A 25,973-nucleotide genomic window follows, 5' to 3' on the forward strand; every position below is an offset into this window, starting at 1 on the left:
ACAGGTGACTTTGCCAAGATTGAGACGAATTTACTCTTAAAATGCCTTAATGAATGACAGTAAAAGCAATCACTTAGATAAACAAAATGATTTCATTAAAGTATAGGTCGCTGCATATACCCAGTTAGCAGGGGCTCTGCTGTCACTATCGTTCTCCATCTGTTAGGTCACTCAGTGCCTTTAACCACTTACACTGCATCTAATGTGGGAATCAGACTAATTTATGGAAAGACATACCCCCCCACTACCCAGAAATACATTCTAAGAGGTATACTACATTGTTTCCAAATCACTGTGTCTAGATACTATTTAGGAATAACCAGAATATTTTGTAGGGCATAAAATATAATGGACTATGGGGACCTGCAAGAACCATGGAGTCACTTGAACATGGCAGTGAGTTTCCGTTCCCTACCACCGGAGCATCTCAATGTCTCTTCCTCAGCCTCGTGTATGCTGACAGAACAGACCACTTAGAAAAGAACAAGCTAGAAACTTCAGGTGGTATTTCTAAAAGGGGGCTAACTTCTGCCATTATATATCCTAGCTGAGCAAATGCATCATTTTAATAGAATTAATTAGGTAGATCACATGACTCACAAGAACTATTTAAGGTTTGAGATAACTATTTAAAAAGTGCACATGTATTTCACCTCCTTGAAAAATCTTAGTCATTGTTCTCGTATGGTTTTTCCTAAAGTTTCTCATAGATAGGAAATATAGAACTTCTTACATATATGTAATTAATGAAACTAAGAGTACATGCTTGCATCAAGTAGTGTGAGACACTAGTGGAAATAAAATTTATTTTAACTTCCATAAGCCACATACAGAAGGTTCACTATTTAAAGTTGCACATTTTTGTCAATGGCTGTATCTGCATCTTGATGCAGGAAATCACTGCTTATGTCAAGACTATAAGACTGTGTACCATTAGAGAAACGAGCTCAAGATACACTGAAGTGAAGTCGCTCAGTCGTGTCCGACTCTGCCAGCCCACGGACTGCAGCCTACCAGGCTCCTCTGTTCATGGGATTTTCCAGGCAATAGTACGGGAGTGGGTTGCCATTTCCTTCTCCAGGGGATCTTCCCGACCCAGGGATCGAACCCGGGTCTCCCGCATTGTAGACAGATGGTTTACTATCTGAGCCACCAAGGAAGCCTCAAGATACATAAATATAAATATATATATAAATAAATCAACAAGGCTAAAAGAAGATAAGATTTTGAAAAACAGAGGTAAGCACTTAAGAGATTAACACATCACCAGTTGAAGAAGTCTTTCAGAAACAAATATTTCAGTCTCATGGAGACCATGAGACCACTCTCTGTTCGTCTCCAAGGCAAACCATTCAATATCACAGTTATCCAAGTCTATGCCCCAACTAGTAACACTGAAGAAGCTGAAGTTGAACGGTTCTATGAAGACCTACAAGACCTTTCAGAACTAACACCAAAAAGATGTCCTTTTCATTATAGGGGACTGGAATGCAAAAGTAGGAAGTCAAGAAACACCTGGAGTAACAGGCAAATTTGGCCTTGGAATGCGGAATGAAGCAGGGCAAAGACTAATAGAGTTTTGCCAAGAAAATGCACTGGTCATAGCAAACACCCTCTTCCAACAACACAAGAGAAGACTCTACACATGGACATCACCAGATGGTCAACACCAAAATCAGATTGATTACATTCTGTGCAGCCAAAGATGGAGAAGCTCTATACAGTCAACAAAAACAAGACCAGGAGCTGACTGTGGCTCAGATCATGAACTCCTTATTACCGACTTCAGACTTAAATTGAAGAAAGTAGGGAAAACCACTAGACCATTCAGGTATGACCTAAATCAAATCCCTTATGATTATACAGTGGAAGTGAGAAATAGATTTAAGGGCCTAGAGCTGATAGATAGAGTGCCTGATGAACTATGGAATGAGGTTCGTGACACTGTACAGGAGACAGGGGTCAAGACCATCCCCATGGAAAAGAAATGCAAAAAAGCAAAATGGCTGTCTGGGGAGGCCTTACAAATAGCTGTGAAAAGAAGAGAAGCGAAAAGCAAAGGAGCAAAGGAAAGATATAAGCATCTGAAATGCAGAGTTCCAAAGAATAGCAAGAAGAGATAAGAAAGCCTTCTTCAGCGATCAATGCAAAGAAATAGAGGAAAACAACAGAATGGGAAAGACTAGAGATCTCTTCAAGAAAATTAGAGATACCAAGGGAACATTTCATGCAAAGATGGGCTCGATAAAGGACAGAAATGGTATGGACCTAACAGAAGCAGAAGATATTACGAAGAGGTGGCAAGAATACACAGAAGAACTGTACAAAAAAGATCTTCATGACCCAGATAATCATGATGATGTGATCACTAATCTAGAGCCAGACAAAGTGAAGGCAAGTGGGCCTTAGAAAGCATCACTATGAACAAAGCTAGTGGAGGTGACGGAATTCCAGTTGAGCTGTTTCAAATCCTGAAAGATGATGCTGTGAAAGTGCTGCACTCAATATGCCAGCAAATTTGGAAAACTCAGCAGTGGCCACAGGACTGGAAAAGGTCAGTTTTCATTCCAATCCCAAAGAAAGGCAATGCCAAAGAATGCTCAAACTACCACACAATTGCACTCATCTCACATGCTAGTAAAGGAATGCTCAAAATTCTCCAAGCCAGGCTTCAGCAATACGTGAACTGTGAACTCCCTGATGTTCAAGCTGGTTTTAGAAAAGGCAAAGGAACCAGAGATCAAATTGCCAACATCCGCTGGATCATGGAAAAAGCAAGAGAGTTCCAGAAAAACATCTATTTCTGCTTTATTGACTATGCCAAAGCCTTTGACTGTGTGGATCACAAGAAACTGTGGAAAATTCTGAAAGAGATGGGAATACCAGACCACCTGACCTGCCTCTTGAGAAATCTGTATGCAGGTCAGGAAGCAACAGTTAGAACTGGACATGGAACACCAGACTGGTTCCAAATAGGAAAAGGAGTACATCAAGGCTGTATATTGTCACCCTGCTTATTTAACTTCTATGCAGAGTACATCATGAGAAATGCTGGGCTGGAAGAAACACAAGCTGGAATCAAGATTGCCGGGAGAAATATCAATAACCTCAGATATGCAAACGACACCACCCTTATGGCAGAAAGTGAAGAGGAACTAAAAAGCCTCTTGATGAAAGTGAAAGAGGAGAGCGAAAAAGTTGGCTTAAAACTCAACATTCAGAAAACGAAGATCATGGCATCTGGTCCTATTACTTCATGGGAAATAGATTGGGAAACAGTGTCAGACTTCATTTTTTTAGGCTCCAAAATCACTGCAGATGGTGACTGCAGCCATGAAATTAAAAGACACTTACTCCTTGGAAGAAAAGTTATGACCAACCTAGACAGTATATTCAAAAGCAGAGACATTACTTTGTCGACTAAGGTCCGTCTAGTCAAAGCTATTGTTTTTCCAGGGGTCAGGTATGGATGTGAGAGTTGGACCGTGCAGAAAGCTGAGTGCCGAAGAATTGATGCTTTTGAACTGTGGTGCTGGAGAAGACTCTTGAGAGTCCCTTGGACTGCAAGGAGATCCAACCAGTCCATCCTAAAGGAGATCAGCCCTGGGATTTCTTTGGAAGGAATGATGCTAAAGCTGAAACTCCAGTACTCTGGCCACCTCATGTGAAGAGTTGACTCATTGGAAAAGACTCTGATGCTGAGAGGGATTGGGGGCAGGAGGAGAAGGGAATGACAGAGGATGAGATGGCTGGATGGCATCACCGACTCGATGGACGTGAGTCTGAGTGAACTCCGGGAGTTGGTTATGGACAGGGAGGCCTGGCATGTTGCGATTCATGGGGTCGCAAAGAGTCGGACACCACTGAGTGACTGAACTGAACTGATGGAGACCATAAAAATTCCACACACTGGATCCATTCTCGAGTTCTCATAAAAATAAAAATAACAAGCTTTTTGTAAATCACAAAGAAATACACAACACAAGTTTGACTGATTTCTGGTGTAAAAAGCCTATTCCCGTGGCCTACACGTAACGCTATTTAAGTACTCTGCTCTTCCTCTTGGGGATAAAGAGGGGTGGCATCAAGTCATGGTATCCAAAGCATGGTATGATCAAAACATTGAGATAACAACTCAGACAACCAGAGATTCGAGATGCAAAGGCACAGATTTCTTTTTTTTAATTAAAGTGCTGAGGCTCCACTGGGATATGAGAGGTAGAATAAAGTAGATACTGCATAGAAATCATTCTTGTAAAACACATTCTGAGCTAAAGAAAGGAGAAGGGAACAGATACACAGCCATAGACAGGGATATCCTAATCAGACTTCAGTATGAAGACAGCATGGAAAAATAGGGATGCTGGGAGCCAAAATCAAATGTGTGCCTGAGAAAATAGCAGCATTCAAAGGAGCAATCAGGGAAACTAAAAGGTTGGGGGAGCAGGCTGAATTACATATGCAGATTAACATAAGATACAGCATAGAGTTTCAGAAACCCTAATAAAACATCTAAGACAAGTGATCCTGAGGAGTTTAGAAATGACAGGTCAGAGCTAAAGAACTTGTAAGGTTATCACTAGAACAGTATCACTGAGGTAAACTTCAAAGGTCTTGGATACAGCACCTCCTTATCTCATTGGTGAAGAAACAGAGATTAAGGAATCTTAAGTGAATTGCTCAAGATGTCTGAGCTAGTTGGTGGAAGGGCTGAGACAAGGAATCGGTTCCTGACTCTGCATAAACTCACATAGAGAAAGGATAGTTGAAATTAGTAAAGTAAAAAGTCTATTAATTAAGAATGGATAAACGTATAGATCTTCTTTAATTAACAATGGGGTTACGTTCTGATAAAACCCTTCCTAAATTGAAAATATCCTAAGTCAAAAATGCATTTAATACACCTAACCTACAGAATATCATAGCTTGGCCTGACTTAACTTAAATATGCTCAGAACATTTTTATTAGCCTGCTGCTGCTATTGCTGCTAAGTCGCTTCAGTCGTGTCCGACTCTGTGCGTCCCCATAGATGGCAGCCTACCAGGCTCCGCCGTCCCTGGGATTCTCCAGGCAAGAACATTGGAGTGGGTTGCCATTTCCTTCTCCAATGCATGAAAGTGAAAAGTCAAAGTGAAAAGTGAAAGTGAAGTCGCTTAGTCGTGTCCGACTCTTGGCGACCCCATGGACTGCAGCCTACCATGCTCCTCTGTCCATGGGATTTTCCAGGCAAGAGTACTGGAGTAGGGTGCAGCTGGGTAAAATCATCTAACGCAAAGCTTGTTTTATGATAAAATATTGACTATCTCACGTAACTTAATGGAGAAGGAGTATGGCAACCCACTCCCGTGTTCTTGCCTGGAGAATCCCAGGGACAGAGAAGCTTGGCCAGCTGCCGTCTATGGAGTCACACAGAGTCGGACATAACTGAAGCGACTTAGCATGCATGCATGCATTGGAGGAGAAAATGGCAACCCACTCCAGTATTCTTGTCTGGAGAATCCCAGGGACAGAGAAGCTTGGCAAGCTGCCGTCTATGGGGTCGCAGAGTCGGACATGACTGATGCAACTCAGCAGCAGCAGCATGTAACTTAATAAATAATGTAATGCAAGTGAAAAACAGAATGGGTGCATAGGTGCTGAATGGTTATAAGTGTATCAGTTGTTTTCCCTCCTGCTGCTGCCCAGCACCCAAGACAGTATCCATCACCAGCCTAGGAAAAGATCAAAATTTCAGATTTAAAGTATGGTTTCTACAGAGTCCATGGATTCAAAGTATGGTTTCTACAGGGTCCATATTGTTTTTGCACCATCATAGGCTGGGACTGCCTATAGAGAAAAAGTTGAAGATAAGAGGGGACCTAATTAGGAGATGTAAAGACAAAGAGTCAGAGGAAGCAGTTAAAAAAGTAGGAAAAAGCTCCCTCAAGACTAACATCCTCAGGAGCCAGAGAAGAGAAAGCTGCAAGGATAGGGTAGTATGATCAAATGGTACAGAAAAATATAAGGATTAAGTACTGAGAAAGAAGAAAGAAATGGATCAAGAATTAATGAAATGAGGGAAAACACGTAACAGAAATATCAACTTGGTTCCTTTAAAAGAACCATATAACCTAACAAACTTCTGGTAAAATAAAATAAAAAGAGCAAATAATTTAAGGATAACCAAATGAGCAAAATAAAAAAAGTCACAGAAACTAAAAAGAAGATATTGTGAACTGATAAATAAAACTTAGAGACAGATAACTCTCCAGAAACTTTATCAAGACTGACTCAAGAAAGGAAAAAAAAAAAAAACAAACAACCCAAGAGTCCATAGCATTTGAAGAAATTGAATTAGTAGATTAAAAATATTCCTGAAAATGAAAAGTCTAGATTATATTATTCTGCTTGCAAAAATTCAAGGAAAAAATAATTCCAATCCTATACAATGTTATCAGAGTGTGGTTTAAAAAAAAAGGAAATACTTCATAACTCATTTTATGAGGCCAGCATAACCTTGATACTAAAACTTGACAAAGTATGAAAAACAAAAATCATAAATATATGAAAATACCCTAAATAATAACAAAAATAATCCAGTATGATAAAATATTGTGACTAAGATGGATTTATTCCAGGAATGCAAGGTTGGTTTCAGGCTAAAAGAAATTCAAATAATGTAAGGGGGTAAAATCATACAATCACCTCAAAAGATGGAGAAAAACATTTAGACAAAATTCAATAACCACTTATGATAAAAATTCTAGGTGTAGGAAAAGAAAGAAGCTTCTCTAACTTGCGAAAGAGTAACACTAGATGCACTCACTTAAGGTTAAGAACAAGACAGGGGTGCTAGCTATCGGAAGGCTTAGTCAGCAAAATAAGGAAAGAAAACAGTAAGCTGGGGTGAAGAAAACAAACCTTCCTCCTAGATAATCTGATTATGGATACAGAATATCCTAAGGAGCGTAACACACAAGATGTTTATAAAGACACGCAAGATGGCAGAGGAGAAGGATGTGCGCTCATCTTCTCGTGCGAGAACTCCAAAATTACAACTCACTGTCAAACAACCATTGGCAGGAGAATGTGGGATCCCAGCAAAAAAAGATATCCCACATCAAAGGGCAAAGGAGAAGCTCCAACCAGAAGGTAGGAGGGGCGAAATCACGATTAGAATCAAAACCCATAACCGCCAGAGATGCTTGGAGGGCTCAAGCAAAACCTGTGCGCAACAGGAGGTCCCACAGAGACTAAGCCAGACCTGCCCCTGGGTGTTTGAGTGTCTCCTGCAGAGGCACTGGTCAGCAGTGGGCTGCTGCGGGGGCAGCGGCTCTGCATGTGGCAGACTTGGGTCACACGGCATGTGGCATACGCCCTTTAAGAAGAGGTTGCCATGAGCCTTGCCACAGAGCTGACAAGCAGACGACCGACCGACTGCAGAACAGTTATGCCAGAGAAATCCGACTCTTCGCGACCCCACGGACTGTGGCCTACCAGGGCTCCTCCGTCCATGGGATGTTCCAGGCAAGAGTACTGCAGTGGGTTTCCATTTCCTTCTCCAACCTAGACAGCATATTAAAAAGCAGAGACATTACTTTGCCAACAAGGTCCATCTAGTCAAAGCTATGTTTTGTTTGGTAGTCATGTATGAATGTGAGAATTGCACCATAAATAAAGCTGACTGTCAAAGAACTGATGCTTTTAAACTGTGGTGTTGGAGAAGATTCTTGAGAGTCCCTTGGACTGCAAGGAGATCCAACCAGCCAATCCTAAAGGAAATCAGCTCTGAATATTCACTGGAAGGACTGATGCTGCAGCTGAAACTTGGGCCACCTGATGTGAAGAACTGACTCACTGGAAAAGACCCTGATGCTGGGGAAGACTGAAGGCAGGAGGAGAAGGGGACAACAGAGAATGAGATAATTGGATGGCATCACCGACGCGATGGGCATGAGTTTGAGCAAGCTCCAGGAGTTGGTGATGGACAAGGAAGCCTGGCGTGCTGCAGTCCATGGGGTCACAAAGAGTTGGACAGGACTGAGCGACTGAAATGAAGTGAATAATCAAAATAAGAATGATCAGAATAAGAGAATTTAATAAGATGCAGCACACAAAATCTGTTAAAAATTGCCTTTGTTATACACAGATGACCTGGGCTTCCTTGGTAGGTCAGTTGATAAAGAATCCATCTGTAATGCAGGAGATTCCCATTTGATTCCTGGGTTGCGAAGATCTTCTGAATGGATAGGCTACTCATTCCAGAATTCTTGGACTTCCCTGGTAGCTCAGATGGTAAAGAATCCACCTGCAATGTGGAAGATCTGGGTTCAATCCCTGGGTTGGGAAGATCCCCTGGAGGAGGGCATGGCAACCCACTCCAGTATTCTTGCCTGGAGAATCCCCATAGACAGAGAAGCGTGTTGGGATACAGTCCCTGGGTTCACGTAGAGTCGGACACAACTGAGCGACTAACCACATACATACATACTACTTTAAAATTACAAGCATCATTCATCAAAAGACTATGTATAATTAATGAAAAGAAGAAAATAACTACAATACATATAAATAAGAAAGGATTAGTATTCAGAACACACAAAAAACTCCCATGAATCAACTTTAAAAGCCCAAAAGAAAAATTAGATTGGCAAAACAAATGAATTAAGAATTTCACAAAAGAGGAAACATAATGGCCCAGAAACACAAGAAAGGATATTCAACTTCCTTGGAAACTAGGGAAATACAATAAAGTCCCAATGAGATAGCATTTTACACCCGCTAGATTGGCTAAAATTACAAAGGCGGTTAATAGGAAGTTTTGGCAAGAGTACAATTCTCGTCTGTTGTTGGTAGCAGTATTATTCAATACTACCACTTTAGCTGTGGCCACACTACTGAGTAACACTGTAACAGGTTCAGCAGTTACACTATTAAATACTCTAGAGATGTTCACACACAGGTATCAAGAGATCACAAAATTATAGCAGTAATGTCTGCAATAGCAAAAGCCTAAAAATAATGGAAACGTCTATCAGTAATAGAATGGACAGAAAAATTGTGATGCATTCATATACTGGGATTACACATCCAGTGAAAGTGAATTAGAGATATATCTACAGACCTGGATGAATCCCTAAAACATAACGTTCAGCAAAAGAAACCAGACAGAGAATACATATATATAGTATGATTCAACTAATACATAGCTGGAAAAATGTGGAGAGAAAAGCAGTGTGGCCGCTAACACCAAGTTCAGGTTGATAGCTGCCTCTTTGGTAGAAGCACAGGATCAGAATGGACCTACCATGGCCTTCTGGAACAGGATAACTGTTTTGTGACCAGAGTGGTAGGCACATGAGTGCTTAAAGCACACGTATGTGTTTACATAAAGGTTTTTACAGTAACCACTTTTATATGAAAACAGTAAAAGAAAAACATCAACAATGACCAGAGTTGCAGTAAACTTTTGGGGACACATCTAGACAGCAATAGGCAAAGAAAAAAGCAGGTGCATTAGAGGTGAGTCCAAGGACCCTAGTTACAGTGAAGGCCCAGCTGAAAGTGAGGTGAAACTTACATGGAGTTCAAGAATTTTTGGCTTCCCCAGTGGCTCAGCTCGTAAAGAATCCGCCTGCAACGCGGGAGACCTGGGTTTGATCCCTGGGTTCGGAAGATTCCCCCAAGATCCCCACTCCAGTGTTCTGGCCTGGAGAATTTCAAGACTGTATGGGGTTGCAAAGAGTCAGACGACTGAGCGACTTTCACTAAGAACTGGCAAGTTGTCATCTCCCAGGAAGTTGTTTCTTCATAGGTAGTAGTCAAGGACCGAACAGGCAAAGGTCTCCTCTCCTGATAAATAGTTCACACTTCTGAGATTTGCACAGGTTTCACGCTTTTCAATGCCTCTCAGTGCCCAGACCATGTGCTGCCTTCCTTTATGTATCCAACCTTCCAAACACACAAGCAATAGTTTATACCTTCTATTTACTCCTTGTGATTTGTCTCTTAAAAAAACCTGACTTCTGCTTTTTAAAATTCTGTCCAGGAGTGCCTTTATTTTATTATTATTATTGTTTGGTAGAGGGAGGACAGTCTTTCATTATCCTAATCCTGTTGTCATTTCTCCAAGAATGAGAATAGATATCCACGTCCTTTTTTTGTTGTGTTAGTCGCTAAGTCATGTCCGACTCTTCTATGACTCCATGGACTGTAGCCCGCAAGGCTCCTTTGTCCGTGGGATTCTCCAGGCAAGAACACTGGAGTGGGTTACCACGCCCTCCTCCAGGGGGTCTTCCCGACCCAGGGATGGACCCCATAGCTCCTATGTCTCCTGCACTGGCAGGCGGGTTCTATACCACAAGTGCCAGCCGGGAAGCCCCATCTTATGTATAGTAGTTTGTATACATGAATCCCATACATATTGAATCCATAATGATTAAATCAATTAAAAAAATAGATGTACCTTTCTTTTATTTCTACTTTTAAATTAATTTTACTGGAGTATAGTTGATTTACAATGTTGTGTTAGTTTCTGCTGTACAGAAAAGTCAATCAGTTATGTATACACATATATGTCCACTTGTTTTTAGATTCTATTCCCATACGGGTCACTAAAGAGTACAATTGAGCTTTTAAGTAAAGACACTTAATCCTTATTTAAGAGATAATATTAATATTTTCCAAACAGGTCAACCCTTTGAGGCCTCAAAATTAAAACTTACAATTTAATTATCTCTTCAGGATCTAGTTATATCTAAAGGAAACCATGATACTTAAAAACAAATTTTCTTTTTTTCTAATCTCAGTGATCTCAGATTTTTCTTCTAAATGCATGGGTTTAAGAGATAGTAAATAAATAAGAAAAACTGCCACTGCCCTCAAGCCAAGCATGGCAGACTATGGTATCTGCAGTAAGAAAGGTACAAAGTGCTTTGAGAGTTCTAGTGTGGCAGAGAGGGAGAGAGGAGATTTTAAACAGGGACTAGGGATACAGAGTGAAGGCTGAGCCACCAAGGTGAGTAAAGCAACAATCAAGTGGTTCAGATGTAAACATACTTTATTACAACCCATTATTCGTATCATAAGTCCCTCTAACTGTAATGCAGAGGGAGATGACCAAAGACAGTGTCGAAAAAAAGTAGAGATTTGGTTTCTAACACTATTTCCTGACAAAAATGAATGCAGAGAGGTTACTTTAAATGTGTATTATTCAACCCATTAGCAGGCTCTAGGAGGGAAAAAAAAAGGATAATAACAAGTGCAACAAGGATGTGGAGAAAATGGGATCCTTGGCCCTGATTATGGAAATAGAAAATCATTGAGCTGCTGTGGAAGAGTTTAGTGGATCTTCAAAAATGTTAACTACATGACCCATCAATTCCACTGTAGGTATATACCCCAAAGAATTGAAAACAGATACTCAAATCCTCGGACATGAATGTCCACAGTAGCACTATTCACAGTAACTAAAAAGTAGAAACAACCCAAATGTCCATTAACAGGTGACTGGAAACACAAGCTGTGGTATAGTCACACAATGGAATATTATTTGGGCACAAAAAGAATGAAGTACTGCTACAACCTAGATGAACCACAAAAACATCATGCTAAGTGAGGAAGTCAGACAGACATACTGTATGATTCCATTTAAATGACATCTCCAGAAGGGTTCAACCAACACAGACAGATCACATACTGATGACTGCCAGGAGCTGGGGGCGGGTGGAAAGTAGAGCAACCTTTTCCTGGTCTCCCTTTGGAATAACGTTAGAGCCGGATAAAAGCAGCAGCTGCAGCAGCACTGCGAAGGTGCTCGACGCCACAGAACTGCTCGCCTTCAACGGTTAACTTTACGTCGTATGCACTGCACCTCAATTAAACAGAAGCAAAGATGAATTCTCAGCTGTAGGACAAAACAGACAGCAGGGATCTTACTTGCCTATGAGCGTCCCTGGCTATAGCAGCCAATCTCACCTCTCTAACTGGCCACTTGACATTCTGCTACAAGGCAAGTAACAAGAGAGTTAACCTCTAGTCGAACTGTGTATGTTCAAAAATAAACAAAATTTTTTTGAATGAGAAATTCTGGAACATGGGGTTTGTGAAAGCAATCTTTCATCACTAAGCAGCTATATTCTGGATAATAGCTACTATATTTTAATCTGTAACGAGCAGCCACATTATATACTACTACTTCAGTTAAACCTATACAATAGGGAAAAGTTTTTTTTTCCTTCAGATTTTTAATTTAAGGCAGTAAATTTAATTTCAGTAAATTTAAGGCAATCAAAATTATGGTTAAATTTCAGATGTCCTACAAGAAATAATGATAATATCTGTGCCTGTCACTTCATTACCTTGATAAGCAGCACACATTCCAAATGAACTCCACAAAAAGTCAGGCAACTGTGGGGCATATCTAATACAAAAAACAGCCAAAAGATCTTCATGAAAACTTGCTTCTACATGTGTGTGTGTGTGTGTATGTGAACAGGTGGTTTCTTCCAAGTGTGTCACCATAAAATGGGAGGAACCTGGGATAATGGAAATCCAGAAAGAGCATCACTTATGGCTATAAAAACATGCTATGTTATTACAAAACAAGATGCATAATCAGAACTGAGGCTATAGTTCATCCACGGAATGGATGATTATAACACATCTGCTAAAAATTTGAAATCAGATTGATTACTTTCTTTGAAGCCGAAGATGGAGAAGCTCTATACAGTCAACAAAAACAAGACTGGGAGCTCATTGTGGCTCAGATCATGGACTCCTTATTGCCAAAGTCAGACTTAAATTGAAGAAAGTGAGGAAAATCACTAGACCATTCAGGTATGACCTAAATCAAATCCCTTACAATTACACTTTAGTGAGAAATAGACTTAAGGGACTAGATCTGATAGAGTGCCTGATGAACTGTGGTTGGAGGTTTGTGACATTGTACAGGAGACAGGAAACCTCCCCAGGATCAAGAACATCCCCAGGAAAAAGAAATGCAAAAAGCAAAATGGCTGTCTGAGGAGGCCTTACAAATAGCTGTGAAAAGAAGAGAAGCCAAAAGCAAAGGAGAAAAGGAAAGATATACCCATTTGAATGCAGAGTTCCAAAGAATAGCATGGAGAGATAAGAAAGCCTTCCTCAGCGATCAGTACAATAAATAGAGGAAAACAACAGAATGGGAAAAAATAGAGATCTCTTCAAGAATATCAGAGATACCAAGGGAACATTTCATGTAAAGATAGGCACAATTAAGGACAGAAATGGTATGGACCTAACAGAAGCAGAAGATATTAAGAAGAAGTGGCAAGAACACACAGAAAAACTATACAGAAAAGATCTTCATGACCTAGATAATCACGATGGTATGATCACCCACCTAGAGCCAGACATCGTAGAACGTGAAGTCAAGTGGGCCTTAGGAAGCACCACTATGAACAAAGCTAGTGGAGGTGATGGAATTCCAGTTGAGCTATTTCAAATCCTCAAAGATGATGCTGTGAAAGTGCTGCACTCAATATGCCAGCAAATTTGGAAAACTCAGCAGTGGCCACAGGACTGGAATAGGTCGGTTTCATTCCAATCCCAAAGAACAGCAATGCCAAAGAATGCTTAAACTACCTCACAGTTGCACTCATCTCACACGCTAGTAATGTTCAAAATTCTCCAAGCCAGGCTTCAACAATACGTGAGACGTAAACTTCCAGATGTTTAACCTCGTTTTAGAAAAGGCAGAGGACCCAGAGATCAAACTGCCAACATCCACTGGATCATCAAAAAAACAAGAGTTTCAGAAACACTTCTATTTCTGCTTTATTGATTATGCCAAAGCCTTTGACTGTGTGGATCACAACAAACTGTGGAAAATTCTGAAAGAGATGGGAATACCAGACCACCTGACCTGCCTCTTGAGAAACCTGTATGCAGGTCAGGAAGCAACAGTTAGAACTGGACATGGAACAACAGACTGGTTCCAAATAGGAAAAGGAGTACATCGAGGCTATATATTGTCATCCTGCTTATTTAACTTATATGCAGAGTACATCATGAGAAATGCTGGGCTGGATGAAGCACAAGCTGGAATCAAGATTGCTGGGAGAAATATCAATAACCTCAGATATGCAGATGACACTACCCTTATGGCAGAAAGCAAAGAAGAACTAAAGAGCATCTTGATGTAAGTGAAAAAGGAGAGTGAAAAAAAGTTGGCTTAAAGCTCAACATTCAGAAAACTAAGATCATGGCATCCAGTCCCATCACTTCATGGCAAATAGATGAGGAAACAGGGGCACAGTGTCAGACTTTATTCTGGGGGGCTCCAAAATCACTGCAGATGGTGATTGCAGCCATGAAATTAAAAGACGCTTACTCCTTGGAATTAAAGTTATGACCAGCCTAGATAGCATATTGAAAAGCAGAGACATTACTTTGCCAACAAAGGTCCATCTAGTCAAGGCTATGGTTTTTCCAATGGTCATGTATGGATGTGAGAGTTGGACTGTGAAGAAAACTGAGCGCTGAAGAATTGATGCTTTTGAACTGTGGTGTTGGAGAAGACTCTTGAGAGTCCCTTGGACTGCAAGGAGATCCAACCAGTCAATCCTAAAGGAGATTAGTCCTGGGTGTTCATTGGAAGGACTGTTGCTGAAGCTGAAACTCCAATACTTTGGCCACCTCATGCGAAGAGCTGACTCATTTGAAAAGACCCTGATGCTGGGAAAGATTGACGACAGGAGGAGAAGGGGACGACAGAGGGTGAGATGGTTGGATGGCATCACCAACTCAATGGACATGAGTTTGAGTAAACTCTGGGAGTTGGTGATGAACAGGGAGGCCTGGTGTGCTGTGGTCCATGGGGTCACAAAGAGTTGGACACGACTGAACTAAGCTGAACTGAAAAATATCCACTGCTACTGTATATTCATGTACCAAGAAATGGCACATGTTTTATTTTTTTTGGTTGTTTTTATGTAGATAACTTTACATCAGTGATACATGATAAGATTTCTATAAATGGTTGACATTTGTTGAATTAACTCTATCAGGATGAAAGTTCTATTAAAATAATTTTTTTTAGCTTTCTTCTTAATTGTAGAAAAATGACTTGTGAGCTACCTAATACTGAGATCAAGTCTTCTGCAAATATCACATAACAGGGATACTCTGAAGACCAAGAAAACCAAAAAGCCCTTCTTCTTCTTCTTTTTTTTTTTTTACAGAAATCTGCAAACATTTGCTCTGTTCCATCTTTCTTCTGCCTCATAATCTAGTCAAATGCTCCTTATTCACCCTTTAGCGAGCCAGGTAAATGGCAGCAGTTTTCTGCTTTCTTGGGAAACACAAAAGGTCCCTGAAAAGCTGCAGTAAAACTTATTATCCTGATTTTATCTGATGTCAGGGTTCCTAGCTTGAATTATGACTCTTTGCTACCAATTCTTCTTATACTGTTTATTCATCTGGATGAACTACCTATCCCAGACTTACTGCCCTGCTCTCATTTTCCCCAATATCACAAGGACATTCCTAATTATCTCTGTTCCTAATCCTATCTAGAGTGCTTTCTTATCTTCCCTTCTACCTGAAAACTTACTATCTATATCCATTATCTATAATTTATCTTTAACTTCTTCAGGCTCCCATTTCTTTAACATTAAAAAAAAAAAAAAGCGATGGTGGAAGAGGAGAGGGCTTCTGTCTAAGCTGCTGCACTGATCAGTGCTCTGAAAGCCGACATCCACCTTCCCCTTAGGAACTTTACCACGCGCCTCCTACTGGTTCTCTCTTAGCACATATATGGACTTGAACTCCTCTCCCATCCATCCTTCCTTTTATTTAATATCACACCGTCATCACGCTCATACTCATAACAAACACTGTTTACTGTTACAGAGCCTTTACTGAATTATACATCTATTTGCTTTCAACATCAAATTTTATGCAATGGCTTATTATTATTTATCTCCATATTATAGCTAAAAAACCCTGTGGCACAAAAGGAAATAATGTGCCCAAAGTAACGTAACTGAAAAAGAAACCAGGATCTGAATCCAGATGGTCTGGTTCCAGGGCCTAAGCTCTTAATCACACACCTTCTTATAGAGCTTCTATTTAAAAAGTTGCCTACATTTATCCTTCCCCTGCCAACTCTATCCATAGCAATTTCTTTCCTTATATCACTTACTTAAAATCTTTAAGTCCCTAGTATATGAATAAATAAACACGGTATTACTGTATAGCACAGGGAACTATATTCAGTATCTTGTAATAAACCATAATGAAACAAAAATATATACATATAACTAAATCACTTTGTTGTATAGCAGAAATTAACACAACATTGTAAATCAACTATACTTCAATAAGATAAATTTCTTAAAAATTCCCTAGTAACTACTGTCAAACCCAAAGATCACATTTTAAAATTCCTATATGTCTCTACCTCTTTGCAAGACTTTATTACAGTGAATACTAACTCCATGAAATCTGCTGTCCAGTTCACTTCTGATCTCTGCAGTTGCTCTTTCTTAGTCTACTTAAAGCACTGTCCAAAGTGAGAGGAGAGTGAAAAAGTTGGCTTAAAGCTCAACATTCAGAAAACGAAGATCGCGGCATCTGGTCCCATCACTTCATGGGAAATAGATGGGGAAACAGGGGCACAGTGTCAGACTTTATTCTGGGGGGCTCCAAAATCACTGCAGATGGTGACTGTAGCCATGAAATTAAAAGATGCTTACTCCTTGGAAGGAAAGTTATGACCAACCTAGATAGCATATTCAAAAGCAGAGACATTACTTTGCCAACAAAGGTCCGTTTAGTCAAGGCTACGGTTTTTCCAGGGGTCATGTATGGATGTGAGAGCTGGACTGTGAAGAAAGCTGAGCGCTGAAGAATTGATGCTTTTGAACGGTGTTGTTGGAGAAGACTCTTGAGAGTCCCTTGGACTGCAAGGAGATCCAACCAGTCCATCCTAAAGGAGATCAGTCCTGGGTGTTTATTGGAAGGACTGATGCTGAAGCTGAAACTCCAATACTTTGGCCACCTGATGTGAAGAGTTGACTCACTGGCAAAGACCCTGATGCTGGGAAGGATTGGGGGCAGACTCAATGGACGTGAGTCTGAGTGAACTCCGGGAGCTGGTGATGGACAGGGAGGCCTGGCGTGCTGCAATTCATGGTGTCGCAGAGAGTTGGACACGACTAAGCGACTGAACTGGACTGAACTGAAAAGAAATTTATGTGATGATGGAAATGTTTCACTAACATGGTGGATAGTAGCCACTAATGACATATGGCTACTGAGCAGAAGGGTAGCTAACATGACTGCATTTTAAATTTAATTTAATTTAAACAGCGATGTGCAGTCTGTGGCCACCCTACTACAGGGCAGGGCTTCTCTTTCTCTATCCGCCCTTTTTATGTTATAGAAGAACTTTGCCTGTGGTCCTCTTCTCAGCTTATTCCATTCTCTTCTCAGTAGTATCTCCCTGCTAAGTGCTTCCACACCTATATAAGCAGCCAATTCCTGCCCCGCCCCCCCACCAAGAACATATCTCTATCTTCAATTACTCACTTTTTCACCTACAAGTACTATAAGGCACCCAAATGCAACATCTTCAGAACTGAATGTATCACCTCAGGCAGTCTATTCCCAGCTCAGGCCGTCCCTACTCAGGTAACGGTACTATGTCTATTGTGGTCCCAAGACAAACACAGCTATTTATTTTAGATTATTCCCTTTTCTTCCTCCCTTTTTTCTAAAAAACACCTTCTCATTCTCCTCTCCACCTCTCACAAGTGCTCATTAAATCTGACCCCTGGCTCCTACTGCCACTGCTCTAAGCCAAAAATGCTACATAGTGGATTTAATTGAAAGAGTAATGGAGTCTAGTTTTTTGCTTCAAGCAAGATGTAGAATATAAGATAACTGGGAAAATCTTTTATATTTGTTAGAAAAAAAGAACACAAAAAAGTGACACGATAAGAAACTAACCTGCCTTGTCAGGAAGAAGGGAGAAAATTACAATTTCATAATTTGTGTTTAAAGCAGCCTTTTAGAAACAAACACAATATATTAATATTCTAAATTATATTTGTAATGAATGAAAATAAAGTGGATACTGCCTTTAAAAATCTTAATTTTTGTTACTGGGTTACCACTTGGTGAAAAGATCAATTGCTCATTCACTCTTTTAACAGAAGTGAAATTTTAATTCAAATGTCACTTAGTATTCTCACAGGCTCACTAATCATGCATGGTTCTCTGCCCCATACACCAAAACGACAGCAATTAAAACTCCCCACAGGCACCAAAAGGCAGGGCCAGGAAAAGTGTCTCAATATGGAATAGTCAGAATCTCTTAGAAGCTATGTACTTTGACATCTGTCAAACCAAACACTAGAGGAAAGCCATCTTTCCTACTAAGTGTTTGACTTTTTGCTTCTAGACCACCAAGAACAGAGTAATATATCCTCTACCATGCTCCTGAGGCTCTAGAAGTGCTCCAGGCAGTTTCAATGACCTGTGGAACTATTTAAAACATCCTATGAAGGAAGACCAAGAAAAATCAGTATCAGTGTTGGTATTTCCACTCTGATGCTTATAAAAGAACTCTGGCCAGTGCATAATGCAGTCCACACAGTAAAATACATAATAAATTTAAAACAACAATAATAATAACAATAAGAATGCTAGTAATAATCCTATGATAAACATAAGTTCAAAAGGAAAATGGCCTTGTGGAGTCTGAAATGTGTAATTGTTCCACGATTTTTAATTTTTTTTTGGTTGCCAAATAATCTTTTATTTTCCTTTTTCCTTTGCAGCTCCTACCTAGCTGGGCACTGCACCGCACCGCTGTTGTTTGATGTCATGAAAGTCGTGGCCATCAACACTGCAGCCCACAGACTGGGCGGTCTCCAGGATTTCTGTAATGGTTCCAGAGAATACTCTAGCTATTAAAGACTGATGCCACATCTGTCAGGCAATGTTGACAAGCTCATCAAAAGTGTTATTTCCACTGCGCTCAAAGTTTTTCTGCTTCTGTCTTTGTACTTGAGGGCTCTGATGATCAGGGCAGAAGAGAAGGCACAGCCTCAATCTGGACCTATCTGTTCTGAACGGCCAGTTTCACTGTCATCCTCAGGCCCTTCCTATCACCAGCTGCCTTGGTGATGTCATCACCAATCTTTTTTGGAGACAAGAGCCAGAGGACTGATCTTGGGAGCCAGGGCATACGTGGCACCTTACTTCCCCACTGGTGCACCTCAGATACACAACTTTGATCTCGCTGGGGTCTAAGTTAGGTGGCATGGTGAGGTCGGCTGGTGTCAGATGAACCTGCATTTGGGACAAGTGAAAAAAGGTGCATCTTTGCTTCCTCCAAGCCGAAAGCTCCACCATGTTTTGATGATAACTTTATGTGAGCCTGTCCCTCAGTGAATTTCTGAGGCTTCTCCTAAAACTACTGGTAGTTCACCTGGAAATGCTTTCCCAAACTAGCACTGTGTTTCAAGACATCAAGATTCTTCAATTATTACAAAAATAGCAGATATATTTACTGGTGCCCTGGTCTTTCAACATCTTTTGCCCTCATCTCAAAGAAAATGATGCCTGATCATAATCTCTTAAGAATATAACTTTCTAATACCAACCATGGCACGAATAAGTCTCACAGAACAGATAAAAAACATTTGTCACTAAGAATTTCTGATAGTATTTTTGGAATGCCATTCCATAACTGTAGACTAGGCTGAATTAATAAATTTATTTGGCTTTTTCCGTTGCCAAAAAGATCTTGATATTTATTATCCTGGAGAAAAATCATCTGAATGAAAAAATCAAGTGAACATAATTCAGGGAAAAAGAAGATAGTTAAACTGACCACAAACTCAGTCAATCAACAGGTTAAAACCAAATCCTCCTAAAACTGAGCTCTTGTCTGGTTAAAAGATGAGTTGGGTGCTTTAAAATAAAATAACTTTTAATCTTTGAAAACAGTTAAATATTATCAGAAAAATAATATCTTATATTTTAAAAATTTAATCTGATGTCATTTTTCTTTATTAATTATAAAAGTTACAAAAAGCCAACAATAAATTTTCAAAAATAATAAAAATAAGCCAATGGTAATGGAAGTGGCTGCACTAAAGTCTGCAGAACTCTAATGCTAATTCTGAGGATGACTAAACGATAAAGGATTTAGAAAGCACATGACGTGATGGGGAAACGTGAAAGAATTTAGAAACCTTCAGTGCAGATTTCTTCCTGCCATCTTAGCTTTCACGCTTTCTCCACACTGAACACACACTGCCTATTACCATCACATTTAGATCCTACCCAGCTTCAAGGCCCAGTTTAAGCTCCACTTTCTTCAAAGCCTTCCCTGATCTTCCCAGCTAGAAATGATATCTCCCTACACTGAATTCCCATGGACTCTTGTAATACTTATGATTATTCTATTACATTTTCACATATGATCTCTATACGAGAAATTTCTTGAGAACAAATTAATATTTTATTCAATTTTAGTGATTCTACTGAGTACAGTATAGTCTTACACACAGGAGACAAAACAAAAGGAATGCAGTACAGAAGATAGGAGGCTGTCTGCTTACTGTTACAGACACGTGTTTATTGATGCGCCTGACTCCTGTCAAGTAACTAAACATCTAAGCCTCAATCCCTGATCTACAGAAAGAAAAAATAATGCCTCATATGGTTGTTATAAGGATTAAATGAGGTAATCTATACAAGTGTTTAACATACTTAATGAGCGTAATACTTAATGAATGACAGCCACTGTTATATTACTTTCTAATAAATTATCATATTTATAATACTTTATAATAAATCTATATACTTTATAATATATGTACTAACATAATAAATACTTTACAATAGATAAATTAAAAAAAACAACAACTATACAGTCCTAGAATTCTCCAGGCCAGAATACTGGAGTGGGTAGCCTATCCTTTCTCCAGTGGATCTTCCCAACCCAGGAATCCAAGTGGGGTCTCCTGCATTACAGGCAGATTCTTTACCAACTGAGCTATGAGGGAAGCCCTTTATAATAAATCACTTTATAATAAATGTTAAACGATGAAAACTTAGACTAGGGCAATGACTTCTAGGAAAGCTTTCATTTTTGAAAAATAAGAAAAATCATTTTAATCTGCGTTATTGCTAAGGGCAGAATTCAAGAGTATAGATAACACAGTTACATAACAGCAGAACAGGATGCATTAAAAATTGTTCTCTGTCAAAGCATGAGTCCAAGCTCAGGGTAGATGAACATTTGTCAGGAATACTGATGAAAGAAATCTGCTCTCTGATTAAACAGTGAGCAAGGCTTAACATTTGTCTAATAATTTTTACTTTAAAGAAAATGCCTTGGTTTTTCTTACCGAAGTTTATAAAACGTTATACAACTTCTGGTCTCCAACTGTCATCTAAAATACAGTTAATCAGATTTAATTTAGGATAAAGTACTCTGGCAGGCAGAATGGCCACTCAAAGATGTCTACATTTTAATCCCAGAAGCTGTGAATAGTTACCTTACATGGTAAAAAAGATTTTGCAGATTGGATTAGGTCAAGGGTCTTTAGATGGGGGTGTTATGCTCGATTATCTGGGTGGACCCAGTGTAACCACAAAATGGTCTTTGTAAGACTGAGAGGAAGGCAGGAGAGTCAGAGAAGATGTGCTAAGAGGAGCAGCCGTGAGAGAGAGGAAGACAGGCAGACAGACCTAAAGACACTTTACTTCCGGCTTGGAAGATGGAGGAAGAGGCCATAAACCAAGGAACACAGGTAGCCTATAGAAGCTACTAGAAGAGAGAAGGAAACGAATTCTCTCCACAGAGCTTCTGGAAGGAATGCAGCTTAGGGCTTCTGACCTCCAAAGCCATAATAAAACTGTGCTGTTTTACCCAGCAATTTCACAATTAGTTATATATTCCAAAGAACTATGTACACTGGTGCACAATTCACAATGGAAACAACCCAAGTGTCCATAAACAGATGAATGGATAGACAAAATGTGATGTAAACATACAGCTATATACTGTATAACACAGATGAACTTGAAAATATGCTAACTGTAATAAATCAGACACAAAAGAACATATTGCGTAATTCCACTTAAGTAAAGTATCTAGAATAGGCAAATTCAGAGACAGAAAACAGATTAGAGGTGACCAAGGCCTGGAGAGAGAAGCAGAGTTACTGTTTCCCCTAGGGGAAGCATCCTTTCCAGCATCCTTGTACAGAAAGCTGCGTTATAAGAAATATCATTACTACTCCCTCTTATCCAGATGGGTACTATACTGCAACGATATTATTTGGAAAAATAATACAATCTTACATTTTCTTCACTTGTGATCTTGGACGTCTTGAGCTAGGCTATGGAAAGGCCATATACTCCTGTTGGCTAGATTAAGCCATACATCCACTCTCTTTAATTTGACCTCAAGAAGCTTATTATTATTTTTTTTATTTTAATCAATCTCTTAAAGGTAACTATGTCAAAATTCACTAACTCGACTTAAATCCTCAAATCTATCTCATTCAAAATCTTTGAGGCAGTATGAGATAATAAAAGGCTCAAGATCTTTGCAATCAAAAATTACTAAATAGTTCTGAATTTATTTCCCTTATCTGTAAAATAGGCATAATACTACTTACTTTTATCAATTATGATATAAAGTATATACAATAAAGCAGCTAGCCATGCACATATAGTAAGAATTCAACCAATGGTAAATGCTGCCATTATTATTACTCTTATCTCTGTCTTCCTCTCACATGAAAATGAAATTTTTTCATCCTCTCAGATGAAAAATGAGAAAAATGGAGAAATCTAATGTAAATTATTCCTAATTTTCCATCTCCCTTCCACCTCAATATTCTGTCACTGTCTGATTTTACCTTCTTCTCCTCAATATTAAAGGAGGGTGAATCTTTTTTCTACTTTCAAAGTTAACCCTCTATTCTGCACTTCTGATCCCACCTCCTCCTCCCTCAGTTCTCAGCTGTTTTTCTTTAACTTCTTTCTCTCTGGCGGCTCACTCCACCTGGCCTATGAGACATCACCACGGCACCTTTCTACACCTCCTCTTGAATTACCATAGTCTACCCTGAATCTGTCACCTGCACATCCGCCTCATCTCTAAGGGACTGCTAACTCTTCAAAGGCTGAAGGGCTCTCATTTATTTGTACTAACATCTTTTAATAACACCAAGTATAATATTATTATTATTATACATATAGGATAGGCACATACTTTATAGTAAATTAATAAACCTAAACAACAGATTTTCTGTGAACATGTAAGGGCTATCTGACAAAAGTGCATTGTCAGACTTAGCTGCTCAACCTAAGTAAGTCACTCTGGCTGGAGAAAGGCAAAGGTACCATCTCAACATAATCTTAAATACTCTTATAATACATTCTTTTAAAATGTCACAAATCAAAAATTATTTTTTCCTGAAATGTTTAAAATTGTAGTAATCTACACAAAAGTATTCTGAATCCAGAAAATGTGAAACTTCAGTTTTATTATAATGCTGAGTTCTCTTCCACTGAAAATTTTACTTGTTATTCACAAATTAACAAAATCCAAGAATCCATATATTCTTTACAATTAATCTCCAGGCTTGTTTGTTATATTTTTAGATAGAAATCAATTTATAAGCATGTAATTATTGGAATAAACTATAATTTTATTTTATTATTTTTTACTTTTTGGCTGTGCCACACAGCATGTAGGATCTTAGTTCCGCAACCAGGGATTGAACCCACATGCTCTACAGTGAAAGCAAGCAGTCTTAACCACTGGACCATCAGTGAAGTACCAATAAACTGCAATTTTACACTCAATGGATCAGACATGGTAATTTACTACACAAGCTGGAACTCAAATGTATTTTTATGTTCCTGAGCTAACCACCTGACATCAGTGGGGGACGCTAACAACACAGTGACAGACCTTTACCATTTAAAAAACTGACTTTCAAGGTTACCCTCAAGTGAATACAAAAGACTGTAACATGGAAGTAATTTGTAGTTTTATAAAGGCGACAAATGCTTCAGTCCACATACAGAAAGCGTGAGTCATCAAGCTTCCGAGTTAAGACCGTCTCATGTTTGATCCAGCTTCTATTATTATTGCATTAGCAGTAATTCTTGAGAAAAAAGAATACAAATTTCCCCTATTTTGTAAAATCAACCATTATTGCTGGTGATGGAAATAAAAAAAAGTCTAAGAAAGCACCACGCACAGAATCAGTTTTAGAGACATTACAAAGCAAAATATCTAAATTCATACCGCTCAGCTCTATGGTAGGAATGAGTCTGCCAAGCACTCCATCTTAAAGCAGGGCAAGAAATTCATGAGACTGTTTCAGCGAATGTTTCAGCTAGAATTTATCTTACACAGCTCTATAAATGGTTTTAGACCTGAAATATACACACAAAGTGTTGCTTAAGTTTTCAGTTTTATTTTATGGGAGGAACCATATGTAGGGCATGAAACATATGTCAGGTATAAACCCTGACCCTGCCTTTATTTCCTGGCTGGCTTTGTGCCTCAATTTCCTACCCCTTGAAATAATACCTAACTTGCAGGGCTCTCATAAGAACTCAAGTTAAACCAGGTAATGCATATAGTACTTAAGATTTCTAAAAACATGTCATCAGGGTTTTATTGAGTGTGGTACTCAATAAATGGTAGCTACTGTAACTTCTATTACAGTGATGGATTCCCAAGGAATCCGATACAGTCAGCATTCACGGGGTTGTCCAATCATTCTGGGTCTGTTTCCCTTCTTTAAGAAATACACGACTCATCTTTGAATCTGTTCTTTCGGCATAGGTGTCCTGCTCATTCTCTTCTAGCATCTTAATGCTATCAATTGCCTTATTTCTCTCTGCAAACAAGTCCCACACCTAAGTGAGATGGCCAAATACTGGCAGAGGGACTGCAGCTACAAAAAAAAAAAAGGCAAGATGGAACCCAAACAGGAGATATAAAGGAAACTGGTTGACACTTCAGACAGAGCAGAATGCCCTTCCCTTCTCGGGATGTATTTACCGCAGTCTATCTGGCTAGCCTCAGAGTAACTTGAGCAACATATTCAATACAACAGGAAACCTCACTGCTCAGTTTCATACAAAGAAGCAGGTATGTTTTAAAGATTAAAAGATTAACAAGTATCTCCAGGTACAGAAAAATTTTAAATGAAAGAAATATAGGCAGGAAGCTCCTATACTGGTTCAACTCATCTACTTCAAATTAAAAGGTGCTGTAGCTAGAAGGGGTGGAAAACAAAGACACTTTCCAAGAGGGACTCTCATTTTTGCTGTCTCCTATGTGTGGGTGTGTGCTAAGCTGCTTCAGTCGTGTCCGACTCTGTGACCCACCAGGCTTCTCTGTCCATGGGATTATCCAGGGAAAAATGTTGGAGAGGGTTGTCATGCCCTCCTCCAGGGGATCTTCCTGATCTAGGGATTGAACCTGAGTCCCCTACATTGGCAGGCAGTGGACTTCCCTGGTGGCTCAGACATTAAGGAGTCTGCCTGCAATGCGGGAGACCCCAGTTCAATCCCTGGGTCAGGAAGATCCCTGGAGAAAGAAATGGCAGCCCACTGCAGTACTCTTGCCTGGAAAATCCCATGGATGAAGAAGCCTGGCAGGCTACAGTCCGTGGGGTCGCACAGAGTTGGACACGACTGAGTGGCTTCACGCCACTTCTTAACCACTAGTGCCGCCTGGGAAGTCCTACTACCTCCCATAGCTAGGCTTTTTAAAAAATAGTTAGGCATTTTAAAAATGACAAGTCAAAGAGGCAGCCCTCTTTGCTAGTAAAAAACCTAGTGAAACTATTACTTTCTGGGCATCCCTTCTTAAATGGTTGTATATTTATAATTCATGCCTTTACTAGAAACTGGGGAAGTCCCTGTACCATCTCTGGCAGATAAAGATATACAGTCA

The 25,973-nt window shown here is 39.6% G+C and overlaps 1 protein-coding gene and 1 pseudogene across 1 annotated transcript in view; both read right to left on the reverse strand.

Annotated features, from left to right (window-relative positions):
• Nucleotides 1–25,973, reverse strand: part of POU2F1 (POU class 2 homeobox 1) — a 79,693-nt gene that overhangs the window by 49,798 nt on the left and 3,922 nt on the right. The gene's annotated exons all lie outside the window — the stretch shown is intronic.
• LOC138073508 (large ribosomal subunit protein uL11-like) lies at nt 11,750–19,291 on the reverse strand (annotated as a pseudogene).

The sequence above is a fragment of the Capricornis sumatraensis genome, chromosome 2 (genome assembly GCF_032405125.1).
Source record: "Capricornis sumatraensis isolate serow.1 chromosome 2, serow.2, whole genome shotgun sequence".
Lineage (NCBI taxonomy): Eukaryota > Metazoa > Chordata > Mammalia > Artiodactyla > Bovidae > Capricornis > Capricornis sumatraensis.